General features: G+C 32.6%; 1 protein-coding gene across 3 annotated transcripts in view; it reads left to right on the top strand.

Moving 5' to 3' along the window:
* Positions 1-21,469, top strand: part of LOC148622488 (uncharacterized) — a 66,128-nt gene that overhangs the window by 1,992 nt on the left and 42,667 nt on the right. For all 3 annotated transcript variants that reach the window (XM_088572483.1, XM_088572484.1, XM_088572482.1), the window contains exon 2: positions 11,656-11,813. The gene's annotated coding sequence lies outside the window, so the exon portion shown is untranslated. The remainder of the gene's footprint in view (positions 1-11,655; positions 11,814-21,469) is intronic.

The raw sequence follows: 21,469 nt of genomic DNA, 5'->3' as shown, positions 1-21,469 counted from the left end.
TCTACATGATGTCACTAAGTAGGTTTGATACTGATACAAGTACTGCACTTATAATTTGTAAACAAAGAATATCGCACAAATATTTCTACGATAATGTTTCTCTAATAACCAAAACTTGCTCACTTGTCAAGCTTACGACTGCACAATTGATAAAGAGATTTATTCAAAAAAGATTTTTGACTGGCAACACAAACACTCATCAGATTTTCCTCTGACATACTAGCTTGCTAGCTGCAAATCCCGCAGTTTGTCAATGTTGTCTGACATTTGCTTACACGTTGTACCTCAATCTCCTCTTCTGTATATTTTGGGTTGAAATTATAGGGGAAAGTCCCAAATTTGTGTTTTTTAAGGATATCATAATAAATTAGATACATGTATTTACTTTCACTTTACTAACTGGCTTTGTGACGTTACAGCTCAAATGATCATGGTGGCGCCACATGCGTGGGAAATTCAAATTCCCTTATTATACATTTAAATAGGGATTAATTAGTTAAGAAAAGGAAATTATCATTTTTAAATTTAATTTTCAATACCATTTAATAGATTAGTTTCGATATTTATGACCTGCATAATAAAATGGTCTTCTCCTTAACATTTTGTAATTAGACTAAGTGTTTATTTGTGAAATACATTTCTTTTATTTGAAATACCATTTTGATAGAAAATTAAGGTATCAAAATTGTTACCTTGTTAATAAGAGGCAGATGTATTATAAACCTGGACATTGTTAGAGGACAAAGTTATAAGGTAAAGAGTCCTTTTTGATAGATTTGTCACTTACATGTATCATAAGCGAAGTGATGTCCTAGATCCTTGTAGACTTGGGACAAATTGTGGGGGTTTAAATAAGTGGTATTCACTTGTCGACCCTCGTCATCTGTTAATTTTTTCAGACATCTTCTTTTCTGAAACTATTAGAATGTAACCAAACTTTGCATACAATCCTTGTGTGTTGATTTTTGATCTGGCAAAAAACATGGCCGCCATTACTAAAAATTGACCACAGGGGTCAAATTGCAGAATTTTGGAAATAACTCAATAACAGTTGGGTTTAGCTAAAATCTGGCAGTGAGCAAAATTATTTAGCATGGTGGGATGGACCTAGACCGAAATTTTCAGAAAGATCTGTTGACGAATGATGTTTCTGGGTCCTGAAGTGAATTGTTTTCCCGAATTTTACGTTTCCAACTTTGAAAATCTTCTCTGAAACTACTAGATAGATTGGAACGAAACTTAGCATGAAGGTTTTATAAAATATCTTTAACAAATGGTGTGTGGGGAATTTGACCTGGCAAAAAACATGGCCACTGTTACAAAAAAATGACTGCAGGAGTCAAATTGCAGAATTTTGCACATAACTCAAGAATAGCTGGGTTTAGCTAAAATCTGGCAGGGAGTAAAATTTTTCAGCATGATGAGATGGAGCCATGTCGAAATTTTCAGAAAGTTTTGTAGACGAATGAATAAGTTATGTTATGGATCCTGAAATGGATTTTTTTCCTGAATTTTACATTTCCAACTTTGAAAATTTTCTCCTCTGAAACAACTGGATGGATTGAAAAAAAAACTTAGCATAAATGTTATATTGAACATTTTAACAATCTTTGGGTGTAGATTTTTTATCTTGCAAAAAACATTGTCATCATTACTAAAAATAGACCATAGGGGTCAAAATGCAGAATTATGTGAATAACTCAAAAACAGTTGATTATAGCTAAAATCTGGCAAGGGTGGTACTGGTAAACTTGTTCAGCATGATGAGTTTGACCTATGCCAAAATTTTTAGAAAGATCTGTAGATAGATGAATGAGTAGTGGGTCCTGAAATGGATTTTTTCCCGAATTGTACATTTCCAACTGTAGAAATCTTCTCCTCTGAGACTACTAGTAGGATGGACTGTAACCAAACATGGCATGTATCCTTAACAATCTGTGTGTGGAGACTTTTGATCTGTTGAAAAACATGATCACCGTTACTAAAGAATGAGGATTTGTGGAAATAACTTGAAAACCAATGGGTTTAGCCAAGTTTTCACTGAGTAAAATTGATCAACAACGTGAGACAGACCTACTTGTATGCCGAAATTTCCATGATTGATGTTGGAGCTGTTGCTCTTGAAGAGTTCAATAATGACTATGAGAGATGTATTTTGTAGTATGAAAACCTTTTAGTAAGGTCAGGAGTTCAGCTTTAGAAAGCTTAATAAAAGACTATTTTTGACTAGGTGAGCGATTCAGGCTCTCTAGAGCCTCTAGTTTAAAATTTAAGCAATAAATGCAGATTCAAAAGCAATTGCTGAAAAATCGAAAGTGTATGATGACCAACTTGATGATCCCGACAACCTTTGAATAAAGATTAAATAACAATACTAGGGACAGGTAAAATTGGAAATGTATTGACTTCCCTACAAATTAATTTCAAGGCCCTGCAAGTATTGAAGAAAATTTATAAAAATGCTAATGCATTTAACCAAACAAGAGAACTAAAAATTTGTGCATAGATCCCCTCAAACTGAATGAGAAAAATCTGGACCATTTGTTATGTGCAAACTATTGGTTTAGCTAGAGATCCAAATCTGTGGCAGCAGCAGTACCTTCAATGGCTTCAAGGGCTTTCTTTATTTTAACTTCATCCTAAAATATGGGACTTAGCATCACTGTTTGGGCTTGGGATAAACAAATTTAAAAAGCCTTGAGCTTGGGTTTGAAAAAAAAATTTTCAACCCTTGTTTATGTGCCATACCACAAACATTAAATTTTGTAAAGAGATGTTATCTTGTGGCAAAGGTCAATGTATTTTTTTTTAAATAGTGGCTTGATCCAACCAACATCAAGGGGTTGTAGAATGTGACTTGTATGAGCAGTCCAGTGGGATATTGTTGGACCTGTTTCACTCAAAATACATGTGGTTTAGTAGAAATGCGATAGCTGAAAAGAAAGAAAATGTAACAGAATCATTTTTTCTAATAAAAAACAAAAAAGAATTTTGGACATGTTTATGACCTCCTAAGAGACCAAATATGAAGACTGATTTGTCAATTTTATATGCAAGAGTCTTGAATGGTGCTCTCTCCTGTTAAGAACATGGACACTTATTTGTAAGATGCTCAACACCTGAACATAACAATATGTTTCACATTAAATTTTGTTTTAAGTTTGTGATGAAGTTGATTGGAATATCAAATATTTCAAATAGAAAGTAGAATAGTGTGGAATGGAACAATTGGTACATGTAGGTCTAATTTTGATAAGATCGATGAACCCTGTTCACACATCAATGAAGGATGGAAAACTTATGATTCTTTGTATAAGAATAATTCACTTGTTGTTTGCAGCATATAAAGGTAACAACAAAATTACCAAACACCTACCTGATCCATAGTCAAGTCCAAATTAAATCTGACAAAATGGATATTGCACCTCTGGAGTAGCTGGTACCGCAATGGTTCTGACTTGTTACTGGTATTTCAAAGGAAATTTTGGGTTAAATCTAGGTTTTACAGCATGGTGAATCTCCCTCTTCCATTGCGTCATGAATATACTGGTGGTGATTAAATAGCATTTGCATAGTGTCATATTTGGTAAATCAGTGGTCACATTATGATATGGTGAACAGTTTTTTGTTGAATTCGAAAGGATGCATAGCAAATCTAAATAATGATTTTATACATGTACATGAATTCAACACACAAAATTTGTAATTGGATGTTGCCTTTTGTATGTTAACATAACAGATCACCATTTTGTTCGCACTAGTAAATACATGTAAGTAGTTCCAAACAGCATCATTGATCCTGCAAACCAATCAAAACAACTGATTTTTTTTAATTGCTGGTACAGGGTGTATTTAAATGTAAAATCAAAATGTTTCCATTTAGGAAATATAGATTTTGCAGAATGTGTCAAGAAACATTAAATTAGTCATGTCCTTCATCATTTCATTAATATTTACAGGAAGTAAGAGCATTAATTTTAAACAATAAAATTGATGGTGCAATTCAAATAAATTAAAAGTGTTTGATGAAGGTGAAATGAAAGTATAATGTTTCTGTTGTCCACATTAAGATTTTCATTTTAAGTTTTCCGATTTGGTCAATCATATTTGGTATGCATTTGCATTAGTGTCACTCTACCACAAATCTGTGTCCATTACCTCTACAGTCATGGTCCATTGAATTTGAGATTAGCACTTAGGTAGTACAATACAGTTACATTATTTCTGAAAATTTGGTCTCATTTTGTTGAAATAAAGCTGTTTTGAGGCAGTCCACACAGAAATTTCTAGTGTTTTGTCATAAAAAAGTGCATATTTTCTAAATCCTTAGTGTGTGGAGGTTCAAGTCATAAGTAATTTAGTGATTATTCTTATAAAATCCAGTAGCCATGGTAACATACTGAAAAAATTTTACTGAGTTTTAGTACAAATCTAGGGTGTCTTTCCAAAACTAACAGCCAGATACTATGTTTAATAAAATATCAGGCATTTAGACACTACCACAGGAGGAAAGCATGCATGGAGAAGGTGGAAAAAAGGTAAAAACAATAAGACCCTTTTTGATTCATTCTCTCGCAATTTTAGTCCCAAAAGTTCTTGCGAAATAAGGTATTTTGAAAATCAGCCATCTGATGCTGAGGAGAGAACCTATTATGGCAGGGGACTGAAACATTCGGGATACCATTTTTCATTTAAATTACACCTGTTTACCATAACATATATTACATCTGTCTATGTATAAATGCTTATCTACATTTAATCAATATATCCACCAAATTTCAACTTTTAATTTTAAGTTTTACAAAATTTGACCGGGGTAACTTGGTGTGCGAAACAGTGTGCCTTAATGTAACTGTATAGTGCACCCTTGGTCACAGTTACATTTACACAAACAATTAATATATGGTCCTATCTGTTTAGGTATTGCAAATCAAAAAGGGACCACGGACAAGCAAGAAATGGCCCCTGCATATCCAGGTGTCAAAAGAATAGGCCTGCAGCAGCGCTAGGCTTGTCATAAAAGGCAACTAAATAGTGCTCAGAAACCTAGCCGGGGGCTAGGCACTCTGCCGACAGAGCAACTGGGATGAGTGCCCCAGGTGGTGGAATGGGGTACCCCTGGCGTTTTACATGCTGGGGTTGTCAGGCTATAATACAGAAAAACTGACCGCAAACCATAGTGGTGCATATTGGGAAAGATGCTACGTTCCTCGCATGTTAAAGAACCCTGTTGTGGTATTCGATAGGAGTAGGAACCTTTGTGCTCTGCCACAGGAGGCTAAATTGCCTGACTCGATCCATCCCTCCCTTTTTCTTGTGGCAATCAAAATTTGTCGACCCTATTATCCTTGTGTCCCATCCCTTTTTTCATTTCATCATCATCATCATTTCATGTTCATTTTGCATTGCCTGAATATACCTGAAATATTGCTGCTCGGGCGTTAAACCCCAACGGTCACAATCATCATTATTTAAGAAATGAAAGACAATCTAAAATTGGCAGCATATTTGTGGAGTTAATGATAAGACAGAAATTCACACATACATATATTATATTGGACAGACCAGAAATGTTTGATAGACTTTGTACTTATCTTCAAACATTTTGTTTTTTTTTTTCAGCTTCATGTATTCATGCACATTGTTTTAGTTAGTTTACAACCAGGGATACCTTGAATGAGGTGTTTAATAGTTTGCTGTTTACTTGCTTCTTTCACATTCTTAAAGAAGAACCCATGATGTGTTTTTCTTGTCATTCATAATTTGATATTGCAACTTTTTACTAGATCATAGTAGATGTTAGTGTTAACTCATTTTTGTCAGAGATCTCTCATCCATTTCTAAAAAAGATATACCATTTTTGTTCCCCGCGACGTGTTGGGAGGGTCATGGAAATGCCAGGCGTCTATCTGCCCGTCCGTCAGTGCATTCGCCTGTGTTTTCTGCACTTTTTTGGTAATGTTTTCACCAAATAAGTTTGTTTTTGGTATGTGGCCTTATTATGAAGAGTTACAGATTAAATTCGACTGTTTATGGTTGAATGATTTTTACGGAAGTAATGACCCTTAAACTTAGAAAATTTCAGTGAATTTACAGTTTTCCGCACATTTTTTTGTAATGCTTTTACCAATGATTTTATATTTTGTATGTAGTCTAACTATGAGAAGTTACAGATTAAGTTCAACTTTGGTTACAGTTTATTGATTTTAATGGAAGTTATGACCCTTAAACTTAGAAAATTTCACTGAATTTACAGTTTTCCGCACATTTTTTTGTAATGCCTTTACCAGTTGATTGTATATTTTGTATGCAGTCTACCTGTGAGAAGTTACAGATTAAGTTGACTTAGGTTAAGGTTTAATGATTTTTATGGAAGTTACGGCCCTTGGACTTTCAGTGAATTTACAGTTATCTGCACTTTTTTTGTAATGCTTTTACCAGTTGATATTATTATACCCCATGCAACGAAGTTGCGAAGGGTATAATGTTTTTGACCCGTCCGTCAGTCCGTCCATCAGTCCATCATCAGTTTTCCTGACTTTTTTCTAAACTCTTGCAGATATTAACATGATTTTTGGTATATAAGTTCACCATGATATGTTACAGGTCAAGTATATGTTTTGTTCTGATCTCACTAACCACTTCTATTGTTTCCATTACTTTACATGTTAAAAAAGTAATTTTCAAAGTTTCACTGTGAATTCCCAGGACAAATGACATCTTAAAGATGCATACCATTGTGAAGCTTGGAAAGTAGGGCTTCCAAAATTATTATGGTAATGGTACGATGATTGTAGAAATTCTTCACAAAATTTACTTGAATAAATAATACTGAAAATCCACATTTTTTACCTTTTATGCTAACTGACAGCCTGGTGGCAAATTACTCACACATGTAAACAATATTCATACACTTTTGTAGTTAATTACATATATTATTTTAAAATACACATTCTCAGCTTTATTTTGAGTACTTTTAACCATAATACACACAAATAATGCACTTACAACGCATATGTCTAGGTTCAGTGTGTTTTTGGTACTACATAGGGGGGGAGGTGGCCATTTGTCTTGGAAGTGGTTAGTGAGACCTTAAAAACATTTTATGAGTTTTTATGTTTTTCTTTTTTTACATTTTATGAAAGTTTGTGTTATTGTGAGCCTAATAAGACCAAAACTGTCAAAATCAGACATAGGACAACAAAGAAATGGTCATTTTATATCATGCCCCTCAGTGATATTTTCCTTAAATTACTGAAAAATTACAATTTTAACTAACTTGTCACACCAAATTGATACCTATGATAAATCAAGAAGTTGTAATAGTAAATATCATTTATCATTATGAAAAAAGGACAGATTTCAACAATTTATATCATACCTATTTCATCACTGTGTGATTCTAAGTCTGTGCTATGTGACCATATCAGTACTTTGAATATCCCAAGCAGTGATGTTAGGTATTTCAGGGATGACGTCAAGTTATGAGTCACTTTTACTGATAAAAATCTTGTTGCTATGTTGTTTTTTAAACTACCTTGCACAATGCACCTCTTAAAATATAGCCAGATTACCAATATCACTACACTGTTTTTATGGGAAAATGGAAATAGTGACTAGGAAATGCAGTTTTTTTTCAAATTATGCATTTCTCTAAAATATGCCGTAATTTAGCTTATGGTCTCACTAACCACTTCTAACGTTTCCATTACTTTACATGTTATAAAAGTGATTTTTAAAGTCTCACTGTGAATTCCCAGGACAAATGACATCTTAAAGTTGCATACCATTTCGAAACTAGGAAAATAAGGCTTCCAAAATTATTATGCTAATGGTACGATGATTGTAGAAATTCTTCACAAAATTTACTTGAATAAATAATACTGAAAATCCACATTTTTTACCTTTTATGCTAACTGACAGCATGGAGGCAAATTACTCACACATGTAAACAATATTCATACACTTTTGTAGTTAATTACATATATGATTTTAAAATACACATTCTAAGCTTTATTTTGACTACTTTTAACCATAATACACCCTAATGCACTTACAATGCATGCCTAGGTTCAGTGTGTTTTTGGTACTACATAGGGGGTGACCATTTGACCCTGAAGTGGTTAGTGAGACCTCTGCTTTGATGATTTTTACCAAAATTACAGGCCTTGAACTTAGCAAAATTCACAGAAATAACAGTTTTCCAGACTTTTTTTCTAAACACTTGCAGATATTGACATGATTTTTGGTTTATAAGTTCGCCATGATAAGTTACAGGTCTAGTGTACAATTTGTTTCGCTAGGATGATGTTTACTTTTGATTAACTAAAACTCAAAGAAATCACAGTCTGGAGTTTGAAACTACCATTCTGAGTAACAGAATTTAGTTCGAAGATAAAAAAAACATTCTTATTCCTCTTTTTATCAGGGTCATTCAACATTTCTCTTACGAACAAATTTACTTGAGTATCCAACATGGGGATGTGTGGGGTATGTGAGTGTGCTCACTAAGGTTCTTTATTATTTTGCATGTAGTCTTACTATGAGCAGTTACAGATTCAGTTTGACTATAGTTATGGTTGAATGATTTTTACAGAAGTTATGGCCCTTGGACTTCGAAAAATTCAGTGAATTTAAAGTTATTCACACTTCATTAGCTCTTGCCATCACTTGGTGCCTGTCGTTGTCATCCATTGTCATCTTTAACAATTTTTCAAAACTCTTTTCCTCTGAAACTACTGGACTAATTGGAACCAAACTTGGTATGAATGTTCCTTGGGATATCCTGCATAGAACTGTTATGGGTTTTTTTTTTTTGATCTGTCGAAAAACATGGCTTCCATTACTAAAAATTGAACATAGGGGTCAGACAGTAGTATTTCACATATATCTCCAAAACCGTTAGGTTTAGCCAAATTCTGTCAATAGCTGAAGTGATCCTTATTTTTAGGAACACAAAAGTCTTCAGGCATAAAAGTTGTCAGACACCTTCTTGTAAGAGTTATTGCCTTTGATAGAGGAAAATGACAGTTTTTTTTTTACAGTTTTCAGCCAATGTCTTGAAAACTATGATAGATTTAGACTTTCATTTGCTGAAATGATCCTTATGATAAGTCCTATCAAAGTTTTCTTGAGTCAAAATTGTTGGACAACGTCTTGTTTAATTTATTGCCCTTAAAAGGTAAAATTCAACCAGGTGAGCTCCTGGTGGCCTTTTGTTTTTTCGTGGGGCTACATTGGAACGGTGTTCTTTTATTATAATTACTAATAACACTCATTTGAAGTATTGCCAATCCATGAGGATGTTAGGCATTTTTTCCTCAAAAACGTAAGTAAATTAACCAACATTTTGATAAATTAAATTGATGAATGACCCATGGCAGACAGTACATTCCATGTGACTCTGTCTATTATCAGTTGTCTGCTATGAAATAGGCAAATAAAAGATTTTGCAATACTTTCACAAAATATAAGTAGGTTTCATTAATTTATGTAATGTAAAAGGAAGGGATAGTCTGACGCAGACCTGACCAAAATTATCCTTATCACACAATATCTTGATAAAGACCAATTTCTAAGATACATTTAGATCAATACCCATTTACATTTAGATAAAGAGAAGAGTGATTGAAAATTCTGCATATGTGACCAGTCCAGCATTTGATTTTCAAAACAAATGTATCTTAAAGTCTTTAAAACAATATACATTTGTACTTACATAGAAAGTAACAGTTGTATAAGTTTTTATTGGCTCACCTAGCCGAAGGCCATGTGAGCCATTGTCATCATTTGGCATCTGTCATAGTCCTCATTGTAAACAATTTTTCAAAACTCTTCTTCTCTGACACCATTTGATCAATTGGAACAAAAATTGGTATGAATGTTCCTTGTGGTAACCTGCACAACACTGATGTGGGGATTTTTGATCCGTTGAAAAACATGGCCACCGTTACTAAAAATAGAACATACGGGTCAGACAGTAGTTGTTCACATATATCTGCAAAACAGTTAGGTATAGCCAAATTCTGACATAGGGTAAAAGTGTTCAGCATGATGAGATCTATCTTCGGCCATATTTTCATTTAAATCTGTTAAACCATGTTGGAGTTATTGCCCCTTTCGATGTTTTTTTTTGCCATTTTTAATGTTATTTCTTTTGAAAATCTTCTCCTCTGACACTACTTGACCAATTGGAATCAAACTTGGTATGAATGTTCCTTGGGGTATCCTGCATAGAACTGTTGTGGAGATTTTTAATCCAGTCAAAAAACATGGCCACCATTACTAAATATAGAATATATGGGTCTGACAATAGTTTTTCGCATATATCTCCAAAACCGTTAGGTTTAGCCAAATTCTGACAGATGGTAAAAGTGTTTAGCATGATGAGATCTACCTGTGGTCAAATTTTCATTTTAATCTGTTAAGCCATGTTGAAGTTGTTGCCCTTTTTCGATGTTTTTTTTTTGCTATTTTGAATGTTATTTCTTTAAAAAATTTTCTGCTCTGACACTACTTGACCAATTGGAATCAAACTTGGTATGAATGTTCTTTGGGGTATTATCCTACATAGAACTGATGTGGGGATTTTTGATCTGTTGAAGAAAATGGCCATCATTACTAAAAATAGAACATAGGGGTCAGACTATGAGTTTTTCGCATATATCTCCAAAACGGTTAGGTTTAGCATAATTATTTCTGTTGCTGAAATGACCCTTATTATAAGGCCTTCAAAAGTCTTTAGGGATCAAATTGTCAGGCGACTCCATGTAAGAGTTATTGCCCTTGAAAGATGAAAAACCACATCTTTTTTTTTTACAGTTTTCAGCCAATATCTTGGACACTGTAATAGATAGAAAGAAACTCAATTGCTGAAATGATCCTTAAGATACTCCTACTAAGTCGTGTTGACTCGAAATTGTTGGACAACTCCTTGTTAAATTTATTGCTCTTGAAAGACAAACTTTAACCTGGTGAGCGATTCAGGCTCCTTGGAGCCTCTTGTTGAGTTTCATTGCTGATTTTGATTGTATTGTGTTCAAAAATATTCTTCTCAGGAACTGCTGGAAAAAATTCAGTGAAACTTTGTAGGATTGCTCCTGCATTAAGTTTATGTTTTGATTCTCGATCTGTCAATATATATGGCCAATGCTACTAAAAGAACATAGTAGTCAAACAGCCAGGTAAGTGTTTCAGGCTAGATAATGTAGAAGATACAGAAAGTAATAAAAATTTCTGAACAAATACTTGTCCCCATATGTAAACATTTTCATGCCTTATAGATATAGGTTAACTCCAGTATTTTTCCATATGAAATGTACTGGTATAGAGTGCTAATGTCTTTTTTTAATTTTAAACATTACTGAATTATTCACCATATAATTTCCTTAGCATAATTTTTTGTGTATTAAATCGGTGAGGTAAAGATTGATAGGATCTCTTGCAAAATAGTTGGGAATTAATAAAAAATGAATGAATTCATCAATACAAATGTTCAATGTGACATTAAACTGACAAAGATTTCCAAATTACTGTAACAATTGCACATTTCCATGTTTAATTGTAAATCAAAGTGAACTATCGATACTACAATAGATTTATAAAAGGGCATCCAGTGGTTATTGTTATTCATCTGCAATCAATACTTCATTTCAGATTGAGAAAGAGAAAGGTGGCTCAAGTGACATGCTTTATCCTTGTTGTAAATGTTGATCAAAAAGTTCTAAAAAATCCAGGTGGAGTTGTTGTTTAAGCAAATGGAGTAGGCTTTGTCAAGAACCCTGAAATGGGAGTTGAGCTGTAGTCTTAATAAGGTATGTTTTGGTAACATTATGTGTGTATTGGAATTCAATGAAACTGGTATCAATGGGAATATAAAAGATTTTTCCAACATTTCTTTTTTCAGGAAGTTCACCATTAGGTTAAGAAAACCAGACATCTGATCGAAGATCTCTTAACAAAAACAATTTCATAATAACTTGTCCAGCGTCAATTGATAATTAACATATTCTTATAGGTTTATCAATGATACCTGTTTCATCAGGAAGAAATGTGGTAAATTCCATAAAGTTCTTGAATTTATCGGGCCAAATATGTTCAAAATCTGCTATACCCTTGCACAGAATTTTCTGTGTGTGTACTTACTGTCATTCACTCATTACTATTGAATTTTTTTTTCCATCTGGTGTGCTATCTCCAAAAGTTACATGCAAGTTTGTCTTTATCAGTCCTATCTTCTCAAAATTGGGTAGCATGGATTTTTAATTTTCAATACAAACTTTTGACAGAGTTGTGTAAATATTCAGGTTTTTAATGCCAACATTTTGTTCATTCAATCATTTTAGGGGCTGCCCTGTTGTAACCTAAATCCATCATAGACATTATAAACTCTTACCATTGATACTCATTTTCTGCAAACTAAATATTATGAACAAGACTGTTGAAAGGAATTGATGACTGTATGGAAAAAGTTATTTGTATATATAAACAAACTTTGATTGGTATGTAAATCTGTTAATATAATGTAAGGAAGGTGAACACAATATTTGACTGAAAATTCATTTGAATCCTAGATGACTTTTTAAATGTATATTTTGTGGCAGTAATTGTACAGTAACAATAATATTTCACACTTCGACAAACAATTGAAAATATAGTTCGATATTGTTTACTCTTTTTTTTTAAAAATGTATTAGGTTTCTAAACTCAAAATTATCTGTATGTACCAATACTTTAATATATAATCTGTAATACAATACATGTCATGTTGTACAGTTGTTTTTATCATGAAAAATTGATTGTGACCTGTGTTTTGTAGTGAAGAAAATCCTGTTTTAGGACATGTTGGCACTGGTCATATGTTTACAAATCATTCTGTGGATATGATTGACTAGCAATGCCTTTATACCAATGCATGTGTAAAATTGAATCTGATTTAATTTACTTGCTAAAACAATTGACCTGTTTGTGATGTTCACTGACTAACAAGTTACCTGTACCAGTTACCTCCAGGTATTCAATATTCCTCATACCTCAGTCTGGGGTTGGTAGTTAATTTCAGGCTTTCAAGCTTCCTCAAACCTCAATTTATCACAGTTAGCTTTTTTGTGTCACATTGCAAATACTGTTGTTTTGAAGGTTTATAGAAAGTGCTAAGAGATTATCTACTTCATCCTGGTAAAAATCCTGAACTTTGTTTCTTTCCGGGAAACTTGATAAAGTGTGATAAAAAGTTATGGATTATAACTTGCTTTTTAAGTAATATAAATAGACAGTAGGAGTGAATTATTTTACAAACTTGATTATTATTCTTTTGAAATGTTGAACCAATATAGACCCTCTCACTCTTACTGTAATACAATATAGTTAGCCAAAATGTATAAAATATTGTTAAGATTTGTGGATCCATAAGGGACCAAAGTGGGCCACAAATAAAAAGAATTTTATACCCACCGCAAACAAAGTTTGTGGGTAAATAGGAATCACCTTGTCTGTCTGTCTTACATTTCTTGTAAGCACAACCACTCCTAAACTGCTCAAGGGATTTTGTTGTAATTTTATAGGAAGGTTGGGTATCATATGTAGATGTGCATGAAGAATAATAATTGCTGTTGGATGACGCCTGTAGGAAATTTTCAGTCTACTTGAAGTAGGAATATTCTCTTTGTGAGCTTGCTCACAGTATTTCTAGTTTTTTCTAGTTTTGAATTTTTTTTTATTAGATTCCTAATGAAAATTTTCTATCATATTTTCGGTATCTTTTATAGTTTTCAAGTTACAAAGAGGCCCAGGAAGGGGACAACTTCTAAATTTTTTGTTTTTATTTGATACCTTATGAAAATCCCTGATGTGTTTTTTAATCAAATTTCAGGTATCTCTTACAGTTTTCAAGTTATAGGAATCTGGTTAAAGGTCTTTGATTAGAACCCCTAAAGCAGAACTTATCTGCACTCAGCAAAGCTCTTTCTTTTCTTTATCAACACCCCTGCCCCTCCTCTCCCCCAAAAAAACAAACAAACAAGACAAACATCATGGTGGACTTGTCTGTTATAGAGTAGATGCTGTTCATATCAAACATTTCTAATCCCATTTATAGCTCACCTTGCCATAGGCCATGTGAGCTATTGCCATCACTTGGCGTCTGTCGTCGTCATCATTAACAATTTTTCAAACATCTCCTTTGAAACTACTGAATAGATTTGCATGAAACTTATAATGATTGTTCCTTAGAGTATCCTGCACAAAATGAATATTTGGATTTTTGATCAGTTAAAAAAAGTGGAACGTAGGGGTCAAACAGCAGATTTTTGCATATATCTCCAAAACCATTAGGTTTAGCCAAATTCTGACGTCGGGTAAAAGTATTCAGCATGATGAGATCTATCTGTGGTCAAATTTTGGTGAAAATCTGTTGACCTATGTTAGAGTTATTTCCCTTTTTGGGCATTTTTTGCTGTTTTTTGATTGGTTAAAAACATTGCCGCCTGTAGGAGTCGTACAGAAGTTTTTTGCATATATCTCCAAAACCGTTAGGTTTGGCAAATATCTTTCAATTGCTGAAATATCCTTATTATAAGGCCTACAAAAGTCTTCAGGGATCAAAGTTGTCAGACGACTCCATGTAAGGGTTATTGCCCTTGAGAGGTGAAAAATGACATTTTTTTTTAGTTTTCAGCCTATATCTTGAACACAATGATAGATAGAATGAAACTTTCAATTGCTGAAATGATTCTTATTATAAGGCCTACAATAGTCTTCAGGGATCATAGTTGTCAGACGACGGTCTCACTAACCACTTCTAAGGTTTCCATTACTTTACATGTTAAATAAGTAATTTTCAAAGTTTCACTGTGAATTCCCAGGACAAATGACATCTTAAAGTTGCATACCGTTGCAAAGCTTGGAAAATAAGGCTTCCAAAATCATTATGTTAATGGTACGATGATTGTAGAAATTCTTCACAAAATTTACTTAAATAAATAATACTGAAAATCCACATTTTTACATGTTCTGCTAACTGACAGCATGGAGGCAAATTACTCACACATGTAAGCAATATTCATACACTTTTGTAGATAATTACATACATGATTTTAAAGTACACATTCTCAGCTACTTTTAATCATAATACACACAAATAATGCACTTACAATGCATATGTCTAGGTTCAGTGTGTTTTTGGTACTACTTAGGGGGGTGGCCATTTGACCCGGAAGTGGTTAGTGAGACCGACTCCATATAAGAGTTATTGTCCTTGAAAGGCAAAAAAAAAAGTTTTTTGGCAGTTTTCAGTCAGTATATTGAAAACTATAATAGATTGCTTGAAACTTCTGATTGATGAAATGATCCTCATGATAAGTTCTACCAAAGCCTTCATGGAGTCAAAGTTGTCGGACAGCTTTTTGTTAGAGTTATTGCCCTAGAAGGGCAAAAATTTAACCAGGTGAACAATTCAGGCTCCTGACAGCCTCTTGTTATGGACATATTATTATACATGTAGTATACCACTGTTCATCTGTTTGTTTGTTTCTCAGTTTATCTGTTTGTACAATTCAAAAACATATTAACTTTTTAAGTTATTTTAAGATATTTAAATGATGCTTAGTCTTTTTAAAAGAAAGGTCTGTTTCCTTTATCATTCTTTTCCAATTTAAAGTATAAAAATGTCTAAGAAAGAAGGTAGTGCATAACATTTGCTTTGTTAAACTTTAAACTCTTTTAAGACATGTATCATACCATTAGTAATACACTGATTCTTGTGTTTCATTTGTATCTGTGTTCATGTTTGATGAAAGAAATTTACATCACAAACTTTTTTACATACTTAAATATAGTGTACCCATCTGCAATAGGTACTGCATTTGTAAAAACTGCATCATTTACAATGTACATGAGCCAACAAATATATTCATGCATAAAAAATGGATTATCAAATTTGCATATAATTTGTATATATCCAATTACTACCCCTGGCAGATACTACCACAACCACTATTTTGTGATTGAGGCTTGTGGATTTTACTGTTGATTGTATCTTTAAAAACAAAACTGACTTCCTGTTGTGTTCTTAATTTAACAATCAAGCTGGAAAGCTTGTCTGCGCAGAGTCAGTAATTCTTTTTCCAAAATTATATAACACACTCCCCTATGGCATAGTTGCTCAAAAAACTAATTTTGATATGAAAAATAGGATAAGGTTAGACAATATAACTCATGAGTTGACTAGAATAGATTGTTTTACTTCCCATTTCTTTCAAAATTTCAGGATCATGCTTTGTAGCTTGAATATATCTCCTTGTATTGCATACAATCTGGCGTAAATCCATTTTCTTTATTCTTTTGTGTTTAGTTTTGAAGTTATGGCAATATTTACAGGGTATATAATTTTATTCTGTAAATATTTTAAAGGTGTGGATACCACTGTCACAAATGTACAATTACACACCTCCCATGAACAAATAGAACATGTATTTGCTATGTCTTTAAAGTCTTTAACAATCGTAGTATTTACTTCCAAATGAATTTTAACCTTCTTGCCATCAATGTATACTTTCTGAACTTAACCATTCCTTTCAGAAATTTAAGTTTCTACTTGTCAAAGGGTAGTGGCTTTAATAAATAACTTTCCCCTCACTGAAATTTGACTTGATGGGAAATGGAATTCTAAAACTAAAGGTGGGTAAAAGATGTTCCCAATTTGTGATCTGTACAGCAAATGGAAAATGCTAAATTTAAGTAAATGACAAACATACTTGTAAGAAACTGATACCAAGCAAAAGGTGATTGTCATATAGTCATATCAAATTGTTTTATCAAGTTTAATGGACTGTGCAATGTCATATTCAATAAAAATCAGCTTTGAGGAATGAATTGTCAGATCACAGTAAAATAATGTTCCACTGAGGACAGTAGTATTACTTCAGTTATCAGTTGTCCTGGGACTACATTCTGTGTGAAATCCATGTTTGTCTTCACAGAAATGGACATTAACTGCTCTATTAAAATGTAATTTATCCTTGTACTAATTTTTTAACCTTTTTGATTTTTTATATGGGTACGAAGACAGAATCGAAATTGGACCAAAAAGATGGATATGTTTATAAATCTAACCTTTACAATGACTGTTGCACTTTTTACCCTCCCTCAGTGGGTCAGGATTAGGCTATATTTACAAGTGTCTGTCCTTCAATTCCAAAATTAAGTTCTGTTTAGTGGTTGTTTAGAAATGCTGTCTTCAGCTTTCAAATAAGTCAGCATTATGACATAGGTGTTTTAACTTTTCAAACTCTTCCAACACCAATTTCTTGTGTGCAAAGTTATTTTAATTATTTCAAACAAATTTGCAAAGTTCAATCACCTTTAGAAATTAGTATGCAATCCTTGAAGAAAATCTGTCTCAAACTTACTAAAAACTGACAGTAACAGATACACAAATATGGATTTATTTGGGATTGTACAAGAACTTAAAAGAGACTACTTTCCATTTGTTTTATCTTACTGATAAGGAAAGATGGTAACTTACAATATAAGAGTAACTTCACCAAGTAGTTTGAATGTGTAATTTTAATAGAAAGTGCAAAAATCCTATATAAAGGTGTTTGTGTGCGTTTCAATTTATTTTTGTTGTACACCTGGGAGAGACAGAGTTCACAGCATTTCACCAGAATATCTGTTTGTATAGATGTGTCAAAGGAGAAACAGTTTAACCATTGATTATGATTCATGGTGAGAATGGGACAATTGCAGATTTATAGAAAACTCTGAAGGAAATGTCTCTGTTTTAAAAATATTCACCCTAAATTTGTTTTAATAAATCATACCGCAAATTTTAAATTCCCTGTCAATGTTCATCATAGTTTGGATTTAATGGTGCAATAGTCCAATGTGATGAGTTTAATGAGAACTTTTGTTTATTGTAATAATGTTATTGGGGTGGCATTGTCCTTTTCTTGGATCAGTGAAGCATTTAATGTAAATGTCTGATTGTCCCTATGTCCATCCATTTGTATGTTCATATATCTTGTAAGGTAAACCAAACTTAAAGTAGATACATGTGATTCATATTAAAAGTTTTAGATACTGTCTCTGAATGAAGCAAAATTATGTTTAGTATTAAACGCAATTTAAAGCTTTTGAAAATACAATATAACTGCTTTATATATCATTATCTGAATTAGGCATAACACATTTCTTATTCCAGTACAAAAATTGCCTGTGGTATAAGTATTTAGTATACATTCAAATTATTATATGATTTCTGATTCTCCTGATACATGATTTGATAAAAATTCAAATTCATTGAGAGTCATACCCATTGTTCTATTTTTCTAAACTCATTTCCAAATTTGCTGAACTTACAGTATGAAAACTTTATATGTATAACAGTATACTAGTATATTGTAAGATCATTATCTAGAGTCATAGTAAAAAAAAAGGTTAAAATGACAATGTCAGTTGTGCTCCATGGTGACATGATCTTTTGTTACAATATGTTTTGGAATAAACTAATGCCTACCTCATAAAATTTTATGAAAGAGTTTATGTAAAAATAAGTATGGACTTATTTGACAAGTTTATCAGTTCAATCTTAGAATAGCAGAGAAAGGTTGATAGACAATTAGTCAGATTTATTTTCATACATTGGAAATTAATGTTTCATGTAATGGTATGACATTGTACTTACCTGTGACGTCAGACATTGGAATTTGATATGCCTTATGAAAGATATGAATGCTAAGATTCCACTTATAGCGATTAATCGGTCCGTCTGGCATTTCTTTTTTTTTTATGTCTATTGATTGGAAAATTGGCTAAATATGGTTTTCTTTAGTGTCAATGGCATTGTATAAAAAATGAAAAATAAATGGTTGATAATGTCAGAATGATAAAAAAAAAATGTAATTCATGCCAAATGGTGTTAATGAATTTTTTATATGTGTTGATATGTAGGTTTTTTTTGAAGTCTTACTGCTAGATATGTTTTTATTAGTTAAAATAGTTAAATTTCCACAACTTTATCAAACTGCCTTATATTAAGTGACATATTGTAACAGTGTCAGAAGCTAGGACTACTGGGTGTGATATGACATATTGTCACAGTGTCAAAAACTAGGACTGCTGGGTGTGATATGACATATTGTCACAGTGTCAAAAACTAGGACTGCTGGGTGTGATATGACATATTGTCACAGTGTCAGAAACTAGGACTGCTGGGTGTGATACGACATATTGTCACAGTGTCAGAAACTAGGACTGCTGGGTGTGATATGACATATTGTCACAGTGTCAGAAACTAGGACTGCTGGGTGTGATACATGTATGCCTCACTTTTTAGAATTTGGGAAATAGCAAATATCTGTACATGTTAATATAAACCTTGGTGAAACTTCCTACTTCATAAGGGTTTCAATTTGAACAGGATTTTATTAGGTTGCCTATATGTTATTCAGAAAGAACCACCATAGACAAAAAATACCCATTTTTACCATAACTGTATATTTTATTAATTAATGTACATTTCCTGGACAATACATGTGATTTTTTATAGATACTAAGACTTTTTGACTGAAGACTGTCAAACTGTTGACCTTATCTAGAAAAGTCAAGTTTTCTAATTTAAAGGAAATAAGAGTCAAACAGAAGTCTTTGACAATAACTCAAAAGGAAATAAACATATCAGCAAAGAAAATTAATAGCTAAAAATAACAAAATCTATTAGTTTGAAAATTTTACATAAAACCTGTCCTGTCAAAGAGATGTATCAAGCTTTAATATACCAGTAATTTCTATTCCCCCACCACTCTGGCTATCATTGTTACCATTATGGTTGTCTCCAATTTGCTTTCAGAGTATTTTATTAAAGCACATTTTCTTTTTAAAGCAGAGGGAAAGACCATAGTCTTTTATATAAAAAAAAAATACAGTAAGTATAAGGTTGCCCTTCCACTGGAAATATTTTCCTTATAAATTAACCATTCAGTGTAAAATTAAGTTTTCCCTTTCTTGTCTAAAAAAGTTGAAATTACACTGATATATCATGTGGCATTATGTGAAAAGTAAGAGGATTTGGTGCCTGAGAGGAGATCAATTTCCGCTGTTGAAATTGCTGAGTCTGACACTGATCTCTCTGGAAGATGCTATTCTCTATTTCATTAAAGATAATTGTATTATAATGATTGTGAATACATTCTGTCTGCAGGTAATTAATCATTACTTAAGCATACCATTGGTATCAGTTGTTTCTCCTTGTATTTAAATTCTAATTTTGATCATTGATTTTTCACATTTAGGAAGTGAGAACTTCCATTCTTTGTGTAAAGTCATGTAAGAATGGACGTTTTATTGTTGATTTTCCAGTGATAGCATTTTTGTTGGAATTTCCGGTACATTTATTTCTTTCACTGTTTCATAAACATTATCAGTGCTGTATTATCAAATGCTATTACATAGATATAAACATTACTGTAGTTACAAATTGCATTTTTTTTCATATTTAAGCTTACGTCAGGAAGTAAGAAATACATGACTTTTGCAGAGAAATACACCTGCTATAGCTCGAAGAAATCTGTAATATGTTTCAGTCATTTAAGGATGGGGTTCATTACTTCTGGCAATGATGAATTGTCATTTGATGCAATTTTTTCAGGATTAAGAAATTTATTTGAAAGTCCTTTAAATGCAACACTTGCTTTCAAATGCAAGTAACTCAATAAAAGGGAACATTCAAAATATCTAATATTGGTTATTCCTCCTCTAAGAGTCTGACAATTAATATCTTCCCTACCAAATACCATAAAAGTTCATAAAAAAAATCTGTTCAAGATTTATTGGAATGTGAAGGAAAAGGGGCATTTCAGTAGTTTGATTTTGTTAAGTTGGATTGAATTCCTTTGTAGCAAGAGTATCATATGTAGTTGTGCATATTACCAGAAAATTCTGTTCCCGTAATTTTTGTAGGAGTTATGCCCCTTTGAAGTTAGAAATTTGCCAAAAATTCTTATAAATTACCTTGTCAGCTTAATTTCTCTGAAACTACTGAACCAAATTTTATTAAACTTGTTATGTAGAAAGAACATCATGTGTAGTTGTGCTTATTACCAGGACATTTTGATCCCTTAATTTTTGTAGGAGTTATGCCCTTTGAACTGAGAAATTTGCCAAAAATCACCATAAATTACCTTATCAGCGCCACTCCTCTGAAACTACTAACTTGAAATTCTACATGGTTTGTGAATATACATACAGACAAATAGAAATGGAGATTCATTTGTTCCTCAAACTATAGGTTATTCTAAGGTAGGATTTCAGCTGACCACAACAGAGTTTTTATTTTATTATTAAAGTTATCCAGAAAATGAGATGAGGTTTAGCTGATATAGCAAATATTTATGATGGCTATATTGCCATTACCTCTTGTCTGTCCATTAAATTTCCTTGCCTCTGTGGAATGCTAAGATATGTAGAATATTGC

This window comes from Perna viridis, chromosome 3 (genome assembly GCF_037379345.1).
Source record: "Perna viridis isolate PV_CMFRI_1.1 ecotype Kerala chromosome 3, ASM3737934v1, whole genome shotgun sequence".
In the NCBI taxonomy this organism is placed as follows: domain Eukaryota; kingdom Metazoa; phylum Mollusca; class Bivalvia; order Mytilida; family Mytilidae; genus Perna; species Perna viridis.
The sequence above is the reverse complement of the archived record's forward strand: the minus strand, read 5'-3'. Positions and strand labels throughout refer to the sequence as shown.